The 19,436-nt window shown below is 44.5% G+C and overlaps 1 long non-coding RNA gene across 2 annotated transcripts in view; it reads right to left on the reverse strand.

Annotated features, from left to right (window-relative positions):
• The window catches only part of LOC124024366, a 75,612-nt gene extending 56,413 nt beyond the window's left edge, over positions 1-19,199 (reverse strand). Inside the window, exons 1-3 of one of the 2 annotated variants that reach the window (XR_006836977.1) lie at positions 18,936-19,197; positions 18,784-18,810; positions 18,576-18,667 (exon numbers count right to left, since the gene is read on the reverse strand). This is a non-coding gene — a long non-coding RNA (uncharacterized LOC124024366). Of the gene's footprint in view, positions 1-18,575; positions 18,668-18,783; positions 18,811-18,935 lie in introns of both variants that reach the window. The other variant, XR_006836978.1, reaches the window with a different exon arrangement.
• Between the last annotated feature and the right edge of the window lie 237 nt (positions 19,200-19,436).

Below are 19,436 nucleotides of genomic sequence, written 5' to 3' on the forward strand. Positions count from 1 at the left end.
GGCTCTCATATTCACCTGTCACTTTGATCTGGCCAGTGTTATTTCCCTGTTATGCCAGGTACCTAGAAATGTATGACTTGAACACCTGAGAAGAAGCGTCATGATATCGTCTGCCTGCGTTTCCCCAGATAGGGCCAAATCATCATGCTGCATCACAATCCTCTTTCTTCCCCTCCACTGAAGCCTGGTGAGGAGAGGAGGATTATGTTTCTAGGGCTGAGAGCCAGCCAGCTAAAACCCTCCCAGACATTTACCCTACTACAGAATCAACACTTAGCCCCGTGTGTTTGTGTTGCCGTCGTAAACCCTGAAAGAATAGCTTGTTTACTATTTATGGATACATCACAAGTCTCCCCTCCCCATTGTCGGAGAGGCTAGGAGGTTAGGGCGGGAGGGGGGGATTCCTTAGCTGTCTGGCCTTAACTTCAAAGACTTATAAAATGGTTCTGATATCACTGGAGCCAGGGAGCCCTCACCCATCTACCCTCTCTTTCTCAACCCCTCTACTCCCTCTCTTTCTCAATCCCTCTACTCCCTCTCTTTCTCAATCCCTCTACTCCCTCTCTTTCTCAATCCCTCTACTCCCTCAATGCCTCTACTCCCTCTCTTTCTCAATGCCTCTACTCCCTCTCTTTCTCAATCCCTCTACTCCCTCTCTTTCTCAATGCCTCTACTCCCTCTCTTTCTCAATCCCTCTACTCCCTCTCTTTCTCAATCCCTCTGCTCCCTCTCTTTCTCAATCCCTCTGCTCCCTCTCTTTCTCAATCCCTCTACTCCCTCTCTTTCTCAATCCCTCTACTCCCTCTCTTTCTCAATCCCTCTACTCCCTCTCTTTCTCAATGCCTCTACTCCCTCTCTTTCTCAATCCCTCTACTCCCTCTCTTTCTCAATGCCTCTACTCCCTCAATGCCTCTACTCCCTCTCTTTCTCAATCCCTCTGCTCCCTCAATGCCTCTACTCCCTCTCTTTCTCAATGCCTCTACTCCCTCTCTTTCTCAATGCCTCTACTCCCTCTCTTTCTCAATCCCTCTACTCCCTCAATGCCTCTACTCCCTCTCTTTCTCAATGCCTCTACTCCCTCTCTTTCTCAATCCCTCTGCTCCCTCTCTTTCTCAATCCCTCTGCTCCCTCTCTTTCTCAATCCCTCTGCTCCCTCTCTTTCTCAATCCCTCTACTCCCTCTCTTTCTCAATCCCTCTACTCCCTCTCTTTCTCAATCCCTCTACTCCCTCTCTTTCTCAATGCCTCTACTCCCTCTCTTTCTCAATCCCTCTACTCCCTCTCTTTCTCAATGCCTCTACTCCCTCAATGCCTCTACTCCCTCTCTTTCACAATCCCTCTGCTCCCTCAATGCCTCTACTCCCTCTCTTTCTCAATGCCTCTACTCCCTCTCTTTCTCAATGCCTCTACTCCCTCTCTTTCTCAATCCCTCTGCTCCCTCAATGCCTCTACTCCCTCTCTTTCTCAATGCCTCTACTCCCTCTCTTTCTCAATCCCTCTACTCCCTCAATCCCTCTACTCCCTCTCTTTCTCAATGCTTCTACTCCCTCTCTTTCTCAATCCCTCTACTCCCTCAATACCTCTACTCCCTCTCTTTCTCAATGCCTCTACTCCCTCTCTTTCTCAATGCCTCTACTCCCTCAATGCCTCTACTCCCTCTCTTTCTCAATGCCTCTACTCCCTCTCTTTCTCAATGCCTCTACTCACTCTCTTTCTCAAAGCCTCTACTCCCTCAATGCCTCTACTCCCTCTCTTTCTCAATCCCTCTACTCCCTCAATGCCTCTACTCCCTCTCTTTCTCAATGCCTCTACTCCCTCTCTTTCTCAATCCCTCTACTCCCTCTCTTTCTCAATGCCTCTACTCCCTCTCTTTCTCAATCCCTCTACTCCCTCTCTTTCTCAATCCCTCTGCTCCCTCTCTTTCTCAATCCCTCTGCTCCCTCTCTTTCTCAATCCCTCTACTCCCTCTCTTTCTCAATCCCTCTACTCCCTCTCTTTCTCAATCCCTCTACTCCCTCTCTTTCTCAATCCCTCTACTCCCTCAATGCCTCTACTCCCTCTCTTTCTCAATGCCTCTACTCCCTCTCTTTCTCAATCCCTCTACTCCCTCTCTTTCTCAATGCCTCTACTCCCTCTCTTTCTCAATCCCTCTACTCCCTCTCTTTCTCAATCCCTCTGACTCCCTCTCTTTCTCAATCCCTCTGCTCCCTCTCTTTCTCAATCCCTCTACTCCCTCTCTTTCTCAATCCCTCTACTCCCTCTCTTTCTCAATCCCTCTACTCCCTCTCTTTCTCAATGCCTCTACTCCCTCACTTTCTCAATCCCTCTACTCCCTCTCTTTCTCAATCCCTCTACTCCCTCTCTTTCTCAATCCCTCTACTCCCTCTCTTTCTCAATGCCTCTACTCCCTCTCTTTTCAATCCCTCTACTCCCTCTCTTTCTCAATCCCTCTACTCCCTCTCTTTCTCAATGCCTCTACTCCTCAATGCCTCTACTCCTCAATGCCTTGATCTAGTCTCTTTCTCAATCCCTCTGCTCCCTCAATGCCTCTACTCCCTCTCTTTCTCAATGCCTCTACTTCCTCTCTTTCTCAATGCCTCTACTCCCTCTCTTTCTCAATCCCTCTACTCCCTCAATGCCTCTACTCCCTCTCTTTCTCAATGCCTCTACTCCCTCTCTTTCTCAATCCCTCTGCTCCCTCTCTTTCTCAATCCCTCTGCTCCCTCTCTTTCTCAATCCCTCTGCTCCCTCTCTTTCTCAATCCCTCTACTCCCTCTCTTTCTCAATCCCTCTACTCCCTCTCTTTCTCAATCCCTCTACTCCCTCTCTTTCTCAATGCCTCTACTCCCTCTCTTTCTCAATCCCTCTACTCCCTCTCTTTCTCAAATCAATGCCTCTACTCCCTCTCTTTCTCAATCCCTCTGCTCCCTCAATGCCTCTACTCCCTCTCTTTCTCAATGCCTCTACTCCCTCTCTTGGAGGGAGGGAAGAGATGATTGGCAATGCCTCTACTCCCTCTCTTTCTCAATCCCTCTGCTCCCTCAATGCCTCTACTCCCTCTCTTTCTCAATGCCTCTACTCCCTCTCTTTCTCAATGCCTCTACTCCCTCTCTTTCTCAATCCCTCTACTCCCTCAATCCCTCTACTCCCTCTCTTTCTCAATGCCTCTACTCCCTCTCTTTCTCAATCCCTCTACTCCCTCAATGCCTCTACTCCCTCTCTTTCTCAATCCCTCTACTCCCTCAATGCCTCTACTCCCTCTCTTTCTCAATGCCTCTACTCCCTCTCTTTCTCAATCCCTCTACTCCCTCTCTTTCTCAATGCCTCTACTCCCTCTCTTTCTCAATCCCTCTACTCCCTCTCTTTCTCAATCCCTCTGCTCCCTCTCTTTCTCAATCCCTCTGCTCCCTCTCTTTCTCAATCCCTCTACTCCCTCTCTTTCTCAATCCCTCTACTCCCTCTCTTTCTCAAGGCCTCTACTCCCTCAATGCCTCTACTCCCTCTCTTTCTCAATGCCTCTACTCCCTCTAGAACTGTGAAGGTGTCTTTCTCAATGCCTCTACTCACTCTCTTTCTCAAAGCCTCTACTCCCTCAATGCCTCTACTCCCTCTCTTTCTCAATCCCTCTACTCCCTCAATGCCTCTACTCCCTCTCTTTCTCAATGCCTCTACTCCCTCTCTTTCTCAATCCCTCTACTCCCTCTCTTTCTCAATGCCTCTACTCCCTCTCTTTCTCAATCCCTCTACTCCCTCTCTTTCTCAATCCCTCTGCTCCCTCTCTTTCTCAATCCCTCTGCTCCCTCTCTTTCTCAATCCCTCTACTCCCTCTCTTTCTCAATCCCTCTACTCCCTCTCTTTCTCAATCCCTCTACTGCCCTCTCCTCAATGCCTCTACTCCCTCTCTTTCTCAATGCCTCTACTCCCTCTCTTTCTCAATGCCTCTACTCCCTCTCTTTCTCAATCCCTCTACTCCCTCTCTTTCTCAATGCCTCTACTCCCTCTCTTTCTCAATCCCTCTACTCCCTCTCTTTCTCAATCCCTCTGCTCCCTCTCTTTCTCAATCCCTCTGCTCCCTCTCTTTCTCAATCCCTCTACTCCCTCTCTTTCTCAATCCCTCTACTCCCTCTCTTTCTCAATGCCTCTACTCCCTCTCTTTCTCAATGCCTCTACTCCCTCTCTTTCTCAATCCCTCTACTCCCTCTCTTTCTCAATCCCTCTACTCCCTCTCTTTCTCAATCCCTCTACTCCCTCTCTTTCTCAATGCCTCTACTCCCTCTCTTTCTCAATCCCTCTACTCCCTCTCTTTCTCAATGCCTCTACTCCCTCTCTTTCTCAATCCCTCTACTCCTCTCTCTTTCTCAATCCCTCTACTCCCCTCAATGCCTCTACTCCCTCTCTTTCTCAATCCCTCTACTCCCTCAATGCCTCTACTCCCTCTCTTTCTCAATGCCTCTACTCCCTCTCTTTCTCAATGCCTCTACTCCCTCTCTCTTTCTCAATCCCTCTACTCCCTCAATGCCTCTACTCCCTCTCTTTCTCAATGCCTCTACTCCCTCTCTTTCTCAAAGCCTCTACTCCCTCTCTTTCTCCCTCTCTTTCTCAATCCCTCTACTCCCTCAATCCCTCTACTCCCTCTCTTTCTCAATGCCTCTACTCCCTCTCTTTCTCAATCCCTCTACTCCCTCTCTTTCTCAATCCCTCTACTCCCTCTCTTTCTCAATGCCTCTACTCCCTCTCTTTCTCAATCCCTCTGCTCCCTCTCTTTCTCAATCCCTCTACTCCCTCTCTTTCTCAATGCCTCTACTCCCTCTCTTTCTCAATCCCTCTACTCCCTCTCTTTCTCAATCCCTCTACTCCCTCTCTTTCTCAATCCCTCTCTTTCTCAATGCCTCTACTCCCTCTCTTTCTCAATCCCTCTGCTCCCTCTCCTCTCACTCCCTCTCTTTCTCAATCCCTCTACTCCCTCTCTTTCTCAATGCCTCTACTCCCTCTCTTTCTCAATCCCTCTACTCCCTCAATGCCTCTACTCCCTCTCTTTCTCAATGCCTCTACTCCCTCTCTTTCTCAATGCTCTCTCCCTCTCTTTCTCAATGCCTCTACTCCCTCTCTTTCTCAATGCCTCTACTCCCTCTCTTTCTCAATGCCTCTACTCCCTCTCTTTCTCAATCCCTCTACTCCCTCAATGCCTCTACTCCCTCTCTTTCTCAATCCCTCTACTCCCTCAATGCCTCTACTCCCTCTCTTTCTCAATGCCTCTACTCCCTCTCTTTCTCAATCCCTCTACTCCCTCTCTTTCTCAATGCCTCTACTCCCTCTCTTTCTCAATCCCTCTACTCCCTCTCTTTCTCAATCCCTCTGCTCCCTCTCTTTCTCAATCCCTCTGCTCCCTCTCTTTCTCAATCCCTCTACTCCCTCTCTTTCTCAATCCCTCTACTCCCTCTCTTTCTCAATCCCTCTACTCCCTCTCCTCTCAATCCCTCTCTTTCTCAATGCCTCTACTCCCTCTCTTTCTCAATGCCTCTACTCCCTCTCTTTCTCAAAGCCTCTACTCCCTCTCTTTCTCAATGCCTCTACTCCCTCTCTTTCTCAATCCCTCTACTCCCTCTCTTTCTCAATGCCTCTACTCCCTCTCTTTCTCAATCCCTCTGCTCCCTCTCTTTCTCAATCCCTCTACTCCCTCTCTTTCTCAATCCCTCTACTCCCTCTCTTTCTCAATCCCTCTCTACTCCCTCTCTTTCTCAATCCCTCTGCTCCCTCTCTTTCTCAATCCCTCTACTCCTCTCTTTCTCTCTCTTCTCAATCCCTCTACTCCCTCTCTTTCTCAATGCCTCTACTCCCTCTCTTTCTCAATGCCTCTACTCCCTCTCTTTCTCAATCCCTCTACTCCCTCTCTTTCTCAATGCCTCTACTCCCTCTCTTTCTCAATCCCTCTACTCCCTCTCTTTCTCAATCCCTCTTCTCAATGCCTCTACTCCCTCTCTTTCTCAATGCCTCTCTCCCTCTCTTTCTCAATCCCTCTACTCCCTCTCTTTCTCAATCCCTCTACTCCCTCTCTTTCTCAATGCCTCTACTCCCTCTCTTTCTCAATCCCTCTCCCTCTCCTCAATGCCTCTACTCCCTCTCTTTCTCAATGCCTCTACTCCCTCCTTTCTCTCTTTCTCAATCCCTCTACTCCCTCTCTTTCTCAATCCCTCTGCTCCCTCTCTTTCTCAATCCCTCTACTCCCTCTCTTTCTCAATCCCTCTACTCCCTCTCTTTCTCAATCCCTCTACTCCCTCTCTTTCTCAATCCCTCTACTCCCTCTCTTTCTCAATGCCTCTACTCCCTCTCTTTCTCAATCCCTCTACTCCCTCAATGCCTCTACTCCCTCTCTTTCTCAATGCCTCTACTCCCTCTCTTTCTCAATGCCTCTACTCCCTCTCTCAATCCCTCTGCTCCCTCAATGCCTCTACTCCCTCTCTTTCTCAATGCCTCTACTCCCTCTCTTTCTCAATGCCTCTACTCCCTCTCTTTCTCAATCCCTCTACTCCCTCAATCCCTCTACTCCCTCTCTTTCTCAATGCCTCTACTCCCTCTCTTTCTCAATCCCTCTACTCCCTCAATGCCTCTACTCCCTCTCTTTCTCAATGCCTCTACTCCCTCTCTTTCTCAATGCCCTCTCCCTCTCCTCAATGCCTCTACTCCCTCTCTTTCTCAATCCCTCTACTCCCTCTCTTTCTCAATCCCTCTACTCCCTCTCTTTCTCAATCCCTCTACTCCCTCTCTTTCTCAATCCCTCTACTCCCTCTCTTTCTCAATCCCTCTACTCCCTCAATGCCTCTACTCCCTCTCTTTCTCAATGCCTCTACTCCCTCTCTTTCTCAATCCCTCTACTCCCTCTCTTTCTCAATGCCTCTACTCCCTCTCTTTCTCAATCCCTCTACTCCCTCTCTTTCTCAATCCCTCTGCTCCCTCTCTTTCTCAATCCCTCTGCTCCCTCTCTTTCTCAATCCCTCTACTCCCTCTCTTTCTCAATCCCTCTACTCCCTCTCTTTCTCAATCCCTCTACTCCCTCTCTTTCTCAATGCCTCTACTCCCTCTCTTTCTCAATCCCTCTACTCCCTCTCTTTCTCAATCCCTCTACTCCCTCTCTTTCTCAATCCCTCTACTCCCTCTCTTTCTCAATGCCTCTACTCCCTCTCTTTCTCAATCCCTCTACTCCCTCTCTTTCTCAATCCCTCTACTCCCTCTCTTTCTCAATCCCTCTACTCCCTCTCTTTCTCAATCCCTCTACTACCTCTCTTTCTCAATTCCTCGACTCCCTCTCTCCTGGGGGATGGAGGGAGAGGTGGTCTGAGGGTAGAGGGAGTAGGAAGGAATGTTGCCCAACCTTCAAGACCTCTGATTCTATTTTGTTGTTTTGTCACTACTTACAAATAAAAACAAAACCACACAGCATCACCCAAAAATGTGAGAAGAGTCATTGCGTAACTAATGTAAACAGTGTGTGGGCTCCAACCTTCCAATGTGATTATTTTCCCTGTACTCTACCAACACATCCTACAGAGTCTAGTGAAAGGTTAGGTATTAATACTACAGTCTAGTGAAAGGTTGGGTATTAATACTACAGAGTCTAGTGAAAGGTTGGGTATTAATACTACAGTCTAGTGAAAGGTTGGGTATTAATACTACAGTTTAATGAAAGGTTGGGTATTAATACTACAGTCTAGTGAAAGGTTGGGTATTAATACTACAGAGTCCAGTGAAAGGTTGGTTATTAATACTACAGAGTCTAGTGAAAGGTTGGGTATTAATACTACAGTCTAGTGAAAGGTTGGGTATTAATACTACAGTTTAATGAAAGGTTGGGTATTAATACTACAGTCTAGTGAAAGGTTGGGTATTAATACTACAGAGTCCAGTGAAAGGTTGGTTATTAATACTACAGAGTCTAGTGAAAGGTTGGGTATTAATACTACAGTCTAGTGAAAGGTTGGGTATTAATACTACAGAGTCTAGTGAAAGGTTGGGTATTAATACTACAGTCTAGTGAAAGGTTGGGTATTAATACTACAGAGTCTAGTGAAAGGTTGGGTATTAATACTACAGTCTAGTGAAAGGTTGGGTATTAATACTACAGTTTAATGAAAGGTTGGGTATTAATACTACAGTCTAGTGAAAGGTTGGGTATTAATACTACAGTCTAGTGAAAGGTTGGGTATTAATACTACAGTCTAGTGAAAGGTTGGGTATTAATACTACAGTCTAATGAAAGGTTGGGTATTAATACTACAGTCTAGTGAAAGGTTGGGTATTAATACTACAGAGTCCAGTGAAAGGTTGGGTATTAATACTACAGTCTAGTGAAAGGTTGGGTATTAATACTACAGTCTAGTGAAAGGTTGGGTATTAATACTACAGTCTAGTGAAAGGTTGGGTATTAATACTACAGTCTAGTGAAAGGTTGGGTATTAATACTACAGTCTAGTGAAAGGTTGGGTATTAATACTACAGTCTAGTGAAAGGTTGGTTATTAATACTACAGAGTCCAGTGAAAGGTTGGTTATTAATACTACAGAGTCCAGTGAAAGGTTGGTTATTAATACTACAGAGTCTAGTGAAAGGTTGGTTATTAATACTACAGAGTCTAGTGAAAGGTTGGTTATTAATACTACAGAGTCCAGTGAAAGGTTGGTTATTAATACTACAGAGTCTAGTGAAAGGTTGGTTATTAATACTACAGAGTCCAGTGAAAGGTTGGTTATTAATACTACAGAGTCTAGTGAAAGGTTGGGTATTAATACTACAGAGTCTAGTGAAAGGTTGGTTATTAATACTACAGAGTCCAGTGAAAGGTTGGTTATTAATACTACAGAGTCCAGTGAAAGGTTGGTTATTAATACTACAGAGTCTAGTGAAAGGTTGGGTATTAATACTACAGAGTCCAGTGAAAGGTTGGGTATTAATACTACAGAGTCCAGTGAAAGGTTGGTTATTAATACTACAGTCTAGTGAAAGGTTGGGTATTAATACTACAGTCTAGTGAAAGGTTGGGTATTAATACTACAGAGTCTAGTGAAAGGTTGGTTATTAATACTACAGAGTCTAGTGAAAGGTTGGTTATTAATACTACAGAGTCTAGTGAAAGGTTGGTTATTAATACTACAGAGTCTAGTGAAAGGTTGGTTATTAATACTACAGAGTCTAGTGAAAGGTTGGTTATTAATACTACAGAGTCTAGTGAAAGGTTGGTTATTAATACTACAGAGTCTAGTGAAAGGTTGGTTATTAATACTACAGAGTCTAGTGAAAGGTTGGTTATTAATACTACAGAGTCTAGTGAAAGGTTGGTTATTAATACTACAGAGTCTAGTGAAAGGTTGGTTATTAATACTACAGAGTCTAGTGAAAGGTTGGTTATTAATACTACAGAGTCTAGTGAAAGGTTGGTTATTAATACTACAGAGTCTAGTGAAAGGTTGGTTATTAATACTACAGAGTCTAGTGAAAGGTTGGGTATTAATACTACAGAGTCTAGTGAAAGGTTGGGTATTAATACTGCAGAGTCTAGTGAAATGTTGGGTATTAATACTACAGAGTCTAGTGAAAGGTTGGGTATTAATCCTACAGAGTCTAGTGAAAGGTTGGGTATTAATACTACAGAGTCCAGTGAAAGGTTGGGTATTAATACTGCAGAGTCCAGTGAAAGGTTGGTTATTAATACTACAGTCTAGTGAAAGGTTGGGTATTAATACTACAGTCTAGTGAAAGGTTGGGTATTAATACTACAGAGTCTAGTGAAAGGTTGGGTATTAATACTACAGAGTCCAGTGAAAGGTTGGTTATTAATACTACAGAGTCTAGTGAAAGGTTGGTTATTAATACTACAGAGTCCAGTGAAAGGTTGGTTATTAATACTACAGAGTCCAGTGAAAGGTTGGTTATTAATACTACAGAGTCTAGTGAAAGGTTGGTTATTAATACTACAGTCTAGTGAAAGGTTGGGTATTAATACTACAGAGTCCAGTGAAAGGTTGGTTATTAATACTACAGAGTCCAGTGAAAGGTTGGGTATTAATACTACAGAGTCCAGTGAAAGGTTGGGTATTAATACTACAGTCTAGTGAAAGGTTGGGTATTAATCCTACAGAGTCCAGTGAAAGGTTGGGTATTAATACTACAGTCTAGTGAAAGGTTGGGTATTAATACTACAGTCTAGTGAAAGGTTGGGTATTAATACTACAGAGTCCAGTGAAAGGTTGGGTATTAATACTACAGAGTCCAGTGAAAGGTTGGGTATTAATACTACAGAGTCTAGTGAAAGGTTGGGTATTAATACTACAGAGTCTAGTGAAAGGTTGGGTATTAATACTACAGAGTCTAGTGAAAGGTTGGGTATTAATACTACAGAGTCCAGTGAAAGGTTGGGTATTAATACTACAGTCTAGTGAAAGGTTGGGTATTAATACTACAGAGTCCAGTGAAAGGTTGGGTATTAATACTACAGTCTAGTGAAAGGTTGGGTATTAATACTACAGTCTAGTGAAAGGTTGGGTATTAATACTACAGAGTCCAGTGAAAGGTTGGGTATTAATACTACAGTCTAGTGAAAGGTTAGGTATTAATACTACAGAGTCCAGTGAAAGGTTGGGTATTAATACTACAGAGTCTAGTGAAAGGTTGGGTATTAATACTACAGAGTCTAGTGAAAGGTTGGGTATTAATACTACAGAGTCTAGTGAAAGGTTGGGTATTAATACTACAGAGTCCAGTGAAAGGTTGGGTATTTGAAGTACAATAACACCATATAAAGGGGAACCCCAGGTGAGATCATAGTCTTATTTCAGCAAATATACATTTCAAAGGGGAAGAGTTAGTTGTCTAATGCTGTGATTATGTTAAACAGGTTAGTTAGTTAGTTAGTTACTTCCTTGTTCCATGGAACAGTGGTGCAGTATATGAGGTGACAGGCACAGCACCGACCTATGAAAACCATTTTAATTTGAGGCCCTGATCAAATTCAATTAGATTTATGAATAAAGTAACTCAAGACAGTTGTACAAACAAAAAATATAAACCAAAAAGACATTGGAAGATGGCGCTCTATCCCCTTTAAAAAGAGCAACGTTGAGAAATTAAACAATTTAGTGCAGCATTGATATGCAGGTGTGAGATCTATGGATCTACGTCCAGACTAACCAAGCTCTGCCGTACTACGCAACACCTACGTAGTAACCTAATTGCATTTGATCCTTCTGTATCCACACAATTCATCCACTCCCTACACAGAGCAAATTCAAAGTCAACAGGAAAAACAAGTCTTGGCTAGATGAGATTAAAAGGTCAGAAACCTTACAGTAGTGTGTTACCAGGACAACAACCTCTCTCTCAATGTCAGAAAGTCAAAGGAGCTCATTGTGGACTACAGGAAACGGAGTTACGAGCACGCCCCCATTAACATCAACAGGGCTGTAGTGGAGCGAGTCGAGAGCTTCAAGGTCCTCGGTGTCCACATCACTAAGGACATATCATGGTCCAAACACACTCACACAGTCGTGAAGAGGGCACGACAACGCCTCTTCCCCCTCAGGAGGCTGAAAAGATTTGGCATTGGCCCTCAGATCCTCAAATAGTTCTACAGTTGCACCATCGAGAGCATCTTGACTGGCTGCATCACCACTTGGTATGGCAACTGCTTGGCATTCGACCGCAAGGTGCTACATGGGGTAGGCCCCAGAAAATTGTCAAAGACTCCAGCCACCCAAGCCACAGACTGTTCTCTCTGCTACCGCATGGCAAGCGGTACCAACACACCAAGACTGGAACCAACAGGATCCTGAACAGCTTCTACCCCCGAGCCACAGACTGTTCTCTCTGCTACCGCAGACACACACATACTTACACTGACACCCCAACACACACACACTGGACTTTACCAACACACTCACACATACTGACACTGACACCCGAACACACACACACACTGGACTTTACCAACACACACACACATACTGATACTGACACCCCACACACACACACACACACACTGGACTTTACCAACACACACACACACACATACTGACACTGACACCCCAACACACACACTGGACTTTACCAACACACACACACACATACTGATACTGACACCCCAACACACACACACACACACACACTCACACCCCAACACACACACACACACACTGGACTTTACCAACACACTCACACATACTTACACTGACACCCCAACACACCCCCACACACACACCCACACACACACACACTGGACTTTACCAACACACTCACACATAATTACACTGACACCCCAACACACTCACACTGACACCCCAACACACTCACACTGACACTCCAACACACTAACACTGACACCCCAACACACTAACACTGACACCCCAACACACTAACACTGACACCCCAACACACTAACACTGACACCCCAACACACTAACACTGACACCCCAACACACTAACACTGACACCCCAACACACTAACACTGACACCCCAACACACTAACACTGACACCCCAACACACTAACACTGACACCCCAACACACTAACACTGACACCCCAACACACTAACACTGACACCCCAACACACTAACACTGACACCCCAACACACTAACACTGACACCCCAACACACTAACACTGACACCCCAACACACTAACACTGACACCCCAACACACTAACACTGACACCCCAACACACTAACACTGACACCCCAACACACTAACACTGACACCCCAACACACTAACACTGACACCCCAACACACTAACACTGACACCCCAACACACTAACACTGACACCCCAACACACACACTGACACCCCAACACACTAACACTGACACCCCAACACACTAACACTGACACCCCAACACACTAACACTGGCTATCTACACACTAAACTGACAACACACTAACACTGACACCCCAACACACTAACACTGACACCCCAACACACACACACACACCACCAAACAGCTTATACTGGGATGTTCTTAGGCTTTAGGAGGTGGGCTGGTCCCACTCATATCATATCATTGGTAGACAACAGGGGTAGACTAACAGTGAAATGCTTACTTTATTTTATATATTTTTATTTGACCTTTATTTAACTAGGCATGTCAGTTAGGAACAAATTCTTATTTTCAATGACGGCCTAGGAACAGTGTGTTACCTGTCTCGTTCAGGGGCAGAACGACAGATTTGTACTCTTTTCCAACAATGCAGAGTTAAAGATCAAATAAAATATTGTGACAGTGAATAACAAATAACATGGCTATCTATATACAGGAAGTAGAAAATAACATGGCTATCTATATACAGGAAGTAGAAAATAACATGGCTATCTATATACAGGAAGTAGAAAATAACATGGCTATCTATATACAGGAAGTAGAAAATAACATGGCTATCTATATACAGGAAGTAGAAAATAACATGGCTATCTATATACAGGAAGTAGAAAATAACATGGCTATCTATATACAGGAAGTAGAAAATAACATGGCTATCTATATACAGGAAGTAGAAAATAACATGGCTATCTATATACAGGAAGTAGAAAATAACATGGCTATCTATATACAGGAAGTAGAAAATAACATGGCTATCTATATACAGGAAGTAGAAAATAACATGGCTATCTATATACAGGAAGAAAATAACATGGCTATCTATATACAGGGAGTAGAAAATAACATGGCTATCTATATACAGGAAGTAGAAAATAACATGGCTATCTATATACAGGAAGTAGAAAATAACATGGCTATCTATATACAGGAAGTAGAAAATAACATGGCTATCTATATACAGGAAGTAGAAAATAACATGGCTATCTATATACAGGAAGTAGAAAATAACATGGCTATCTATATACAGGAAGTAGAAAATAACATGGCTATCTATATACAGGGAGTAGAAAATAACATGGCTATCTATATACAGGGAGTAGAAAATAACATGGCTATCTATATACAGGAAGTAGAAAATAACATGGCTATCTATATACAGGAAGTTAAAAATAACATGGCTATATACAGGGAGTAGAAAATAACATGGCTAAATACAGGGAGTATCAGTACTGTGTGTGAATGTGTGTGTGTGGTGTCAGTATGCATGTGTGTGCATGTTATGTGTGTTTGGGATATGAGGAAAGGGAGGGTAAAGTGGATATCTACTCAGTTGCACAGCTGAATTCATTCAACCGAAATGTGTCTTCCACATTTAATCTAAACCCTTTGAATCAGTAGTGTGTGTGTGTGTGTGTGTGTGTGTGTGTGTGTGTGTGTGTGTGTGTGTGTGTGTGTGTGTGTGTGTGTGTGTGTGTGTGTGTGTGTGTGTGTGTGTGTGTGTGTGTGTGTGTGTGTGTTGCGTGCGTGTGTGTGTACGTGCGTGCGTGCGTGCGTGCGTGCGTGCGTGTGTGCGTGTGCGCGTGCGTGTGTGTTTGTCTGCGTCTGTCTGTCTGTGGTGGTTTTCACCCTTAGGGGAGAGTGTGAGCAGGAATTCCTGTGAAGTGGAGGAAAGTTGTCTTTTAATTTGCCCTGAGTGGGCGGTAATAACCCTCTGATCCATAACTCCTGCAGTATTACAGACATGACGGCCGTACAGCCACCCACCTTACCAGAACCAACTGCTCATAACTCCTGTCTCAATGGTTCCGTTCCAATGGTTCCGTTCTCAATGGTTCCGCACCCTATTCCCTATATAGTGCACTACTTTAGACAAGAGCCCCATTCCCTATATAGTGCACTACTTTTGACCGGGACCCTATTCTGTATATAGTGCACTACTTTAGACCAGAGCCCCATTCCCTATATAGTGCACTACTTTAAACCAGAGCCCTATTCCCTATAGAGTGCACTACTTTAGACCAGAGCCACATTCCCTATATAGTGCACTACTTTAGACCAGAGCCACATTCCCTATATAGTGCACTACTTTTGACCGGGGCCACATTCCCTATATAGTGCACTACTTTTGACCGGGTCCCCATTCCCTATATAGTGCACTACTTTTGACCGGGTCCCCATTCCCTATATAGTGCACTACTTTTGACCGGGTCCCCATTCCCTATATAGTGCACTACTTTTGACCTGGGCCCCATTCCCTCAACATGACATGCTAATTGACTACTTTTGATTAATATTACCCCTCAACATGACATGCTAATTGAAGTGATGTAAGAGAGAGAGAGAGAGAGAGAGAGAGAGAGAGAGAGAGAGAGAGAGAGAGAGAGAGAGAGAGAGAGAGAGAGAGAGAGAGAGAGAGAGAGAGAAAGAGAGAGAGAGAGAGAGAGAGAGAGAGAGAGAGAGAGAGAGAGAGAGGAGGCTGTCCACTGGGAGCTACGCTGACTATAATAGAAGGCATTGAGAATAAGACACACAGCCAAAGCTCCCCGGAGGGCTTAAAGCTGCAATCAGCAGTTGAAACTAGAACAAAGAGTACTCCCCGCCACGGTTTTGCTAAAAATCTGAAGGATGGAGTTGGAGAAATTTAACCACTCTCAAATTCATAGACAGAGCTATGGATGCAAGGACTGACCATCCATCATATTCTGATGGGGTACGACAGTTGAACTAAGCTCATGAGGCATTTATAAGTTATATTCTTCAATAATCAATGGGTGCATATCATTCATTTATCTGTTCAAAAATGGAAGTAACAACTGCAGATTTCCCATTTAAGGCTGTTATAGCCTCCCCAGCATGCAGCCCAGCAAGGCTGTTATAACCTCTTCAATATGCAGCCCAGCAAGGCTGTTATAACCTCCCCAGCATGCAGCCCAGCAAGGCTGTTATAACCTCTTCAATATGCAGCCCAGCCAGGCTGTTATAACCTCTTCAATATTAGCCCAGCAAGGCTGTTAATATGCAGCCCAGCCAGGCTGTTATAACCTCTTCAATATGCAGCCCAGCAAGGCTGTTATAACCTCTTCCAATATGCAGCCCAGCAAGGCTGTTATAACCTCTTCAATATATACAGCCCAGCCAGGCTGTTATAACCTCTTCAATATATACAGCCCAGCCAGGCTGTTATAACCTCTTCAATATGCAGCCCAGCCAGGATGTTATAACCTCTTCAATATATACAGCCCAGCCAGGCTGTTATAACCTCTTCAATATATACAGCCCAGCCAGGCTGTTATAACCTCTTCAATATATACAGCCCAGCCAGGCTGTTATAACCTCTTCAATATGCAGCCCAGCCAGGCTGTTATAACCTCTTCAATATGCAGCCCAGCGAGGCTGTTATAACCTCTTCAATATGCAGCCCAGCCAGGCTGTTATAACCTCTTCAATATATACAGCCCAGCCAGGCTGTTATAACCTCTTCAATATGCAGCCCAGCCAGGATGTTATAACCTCTTCAATATATACAGCCCAGCCAGGCTGTTATAGCCTCCCCAGCATGCAGCCCAGCAAGGCTGTTATAACCTCTTCAATATGCAGCCCAGCCAGGCTGTTATAACCTCTTCATATATGCAGCCCAGCCAGGCTGTTATAACCTCTTCAATATGCAGCCCAGCCAGGCTGTTATAACCTCTTCAATATGCAGCCCATCAGGCAGCCCAGCCAGGAGGCTGTTATAACCTCTTCAATATGCAGCCCAGCCAGGATGTTATAACCTCTTCAATAGGCTGTTATAAGCCCAGCCCCAGGCTGTTATAACCTCTTCAATATATACAGCCCAGCCAGGCTGTTATAACCTCTTCAATATATGCAGCCCAGCCAGGCTGTTATAACCTCTTCAATATATACAGCCCAGCCAGGCTGTTATAACCTCTTCAATATGCAGCCCAGCCAGGCTGTTATAACCTCTTCATATATGCAGCCCAGCCAGCTGTTATAACCTCTTCAATATGCAGCCCAGCCAGGCTGTTATAACCTCTTCAATATAACCACAGCAGGCTGTTGTCCTTCAATATATACAGCCCAGGGAGGATAAACCTCCCACTGTTGCCCAGCCAGGCTGGATATAACAGCCCAGCACTGTATAACCTCTTCCAGCCCAGGGGAATAGCCAGCCCAGCCAGTCTGTTACCTCCCAGCATGCAGCCCAGCCAGGAATAACCACAGCACTGTTGTCCCAGCCAGGGGAATAACCACAGTCACTGTTGTCCCAGCCAGTCTGGGAATAACCACAGCACTGTTGTCCCAGCCAGGGGAATAACCACAGCACTGTTGTCTCAGCCAGGGGAATAACCACAGCACTGTTGTCCCAGCCAGGGGAATAACCACAACACTGTTGTCCCAGCCAGGGGAATAACCACAGCACTGTTGTCCCAGCCAGGGAATAACCACAGCACTGTTGTCCCAGCCAGGGGAATAACCACAGCACTGTTGTCCCAGCCAGGGGAATAACCACAACACTGTTGTCCCAGCCAGGGGAATAACCACAACACTGTTGTCCCAGCCAGGGAATAACCACAACACTGTTGTCCCAGCCAGGGGAATAACCACAACACTGTTGTCCCAGCCAGGGAATAACCACAACACTGTTGTCCCAGCCAGGGAATAACCACAGCACTGTTGTCTCAGCCAGGGAATAACCACAGCACTGTTGTCTCAGCCAGGGGAATAACCACAACACTGTTGTCCCAGCCAGGGGAATAACCACAACACTGTTGTCCCAGCCAGGGAATAACCACAACACTGTTGGCCCAGCCAGGGGAATAACCACAACACTGTTGTCCCAGCCAGGGGAATAACCACAACACTGTTGTCCCAGCCAGGGGAATAACCACAACACTGTTGTCCCAGCCAGGGGAATAACCACAACACTGTTGTCTCAGCACCAGATATGACAGAAACAACAACAACTAAAATCTGCAACTTCATGACATCAACATGTCTTTGCAAAGGCCTTTGAATGTTTACTTAATGACTGCAGATCACAGTGAGTTTAGTTCTGCTGGTGTGTGGTAGAGAGAGTACTTCATCTACAGGCAGAGGGACAGGTATGACACAACACTGTCCTTCTGCCAACCTGGACCTGCCAGACAGACTGACACCACACCCCAGTCTGTGTCCTTTTCTAAATGAAGTATGGGCAGACCTTCCCCTTCAGTCACCAACTCTTAGGCCAGGCTTTACCAAATCTCTACACGTTTCTTGGAGGGGAAACACATTACTTGCAAACATACAAAATAAATGCTAGAAAACAACCTCGAGATTTTGGATACAAATCTTAATTTTGATCATTAAATCTTTCATTTCAAGAAATTGCATTTTATGGAGCGCCAGTCCCCAAAATGGTGTCTGAATCATGAAGGAGTTAATTGATTTGTCCTCTTGGGGCAGCATTAGAGGAACTTCTAATTACAACTGATCCCAACTGTAGACCATCTATGGACCATCTAATATACAAACTTCTCAACCTGTGTTAAAGAGTCATGTATTTTATTTATAATAGACTATTATCAAATTATTATTATTATTATTAACATTATTTTCAGTATCCAAATCATTATAATCATTAGCCACATTCTTATAATTATTATTACTTTTGTATCATTTTATCCAAGAAGGCACATAGGAAGACATTTAAAAGTACAAGTGTTTCGTTTCTTACCTGCATGTTGTTCAGTTTGTGATCTGAGGAGCTGTACATCTCACATTCCCCCATCGCTCTTCGGAGGAAAGCGTTCACAACAAAACTGTCTCCTACAGATCGGAGGGGGAATTATAATGAATATCAATGATATTAACTTAAGATAATGTAAGGTTTAAAACAAGGTTTAATGCGTTATTTCTAAAGGATGATAGAGGGTTATCCTCACCTTCGGGGTTCTCTCTACGTTTGCCCGCTTTAGATCACAGCACAATATGGACATTCAAATGAGAAATTCGTTACAATGTGAACAAAATATTCATCAATGATCAATCAGTATGGAATACTCATATAAAGATGTTTATAAGAGATATATCTTACCATGTTTGGACTGAGGTTTCCCCATTCCTACGTCCCGTTTTCCTTGATTAATGAACAGCTCTTTACCAATCCGTCATGGATAACCCAGTCTGCTGGTCAACATTGTCACATTGTGTCCGCGTTTTTGCAAGAAAATAGTATAATTGAACTTTCTCCAAGCGCATTCAAAATAATCAATATACACACATGTTTTCTTTTGCTGTACAGAAACAGCGCTCTTTCTCTCAAAACAAATCCCGAGAGAGGGGAGACTATAGTCGACTTGCACTTCAGCGTCAGACAAGCCAACTGACTGACTGAATGGAAGAATGTGTGTCCGTCTGGCGGTAGTGTAGCGCAGAGCAGGAGGCGCTCAACTCAATCTAAGTAGTAGGTAGGCATGACTGTAGGTACACCCTCAAAGTGTCTGCTAAATACCGTCCCCTGTTGGACTGATTTCAAACAGGTACTTTTGCTGGTGATTTTGTTCCAGTATAACAACAAAAAACAAAAAAACAAAAA

This window comes from Oncorhynchus gorbuscha, unplaced genomic scaffold (genome assembly GCF_021184085.1).
Source record: "Oncorhynchus gorbuscha isolate QuinsamMale2020 ecotype Even-year unplaced genomic scaffold, OgorEven_v1.0 Un_scaffold_1837, whole genome shotgun sequence".
Classification (NCBI taxonomy): Eukaryota; Metazoa; Chordata; class Actinopteri; order Salmoniformes; family Salmonidae; genus Oncorhynchus; species Oncorhynchus gorbuscha.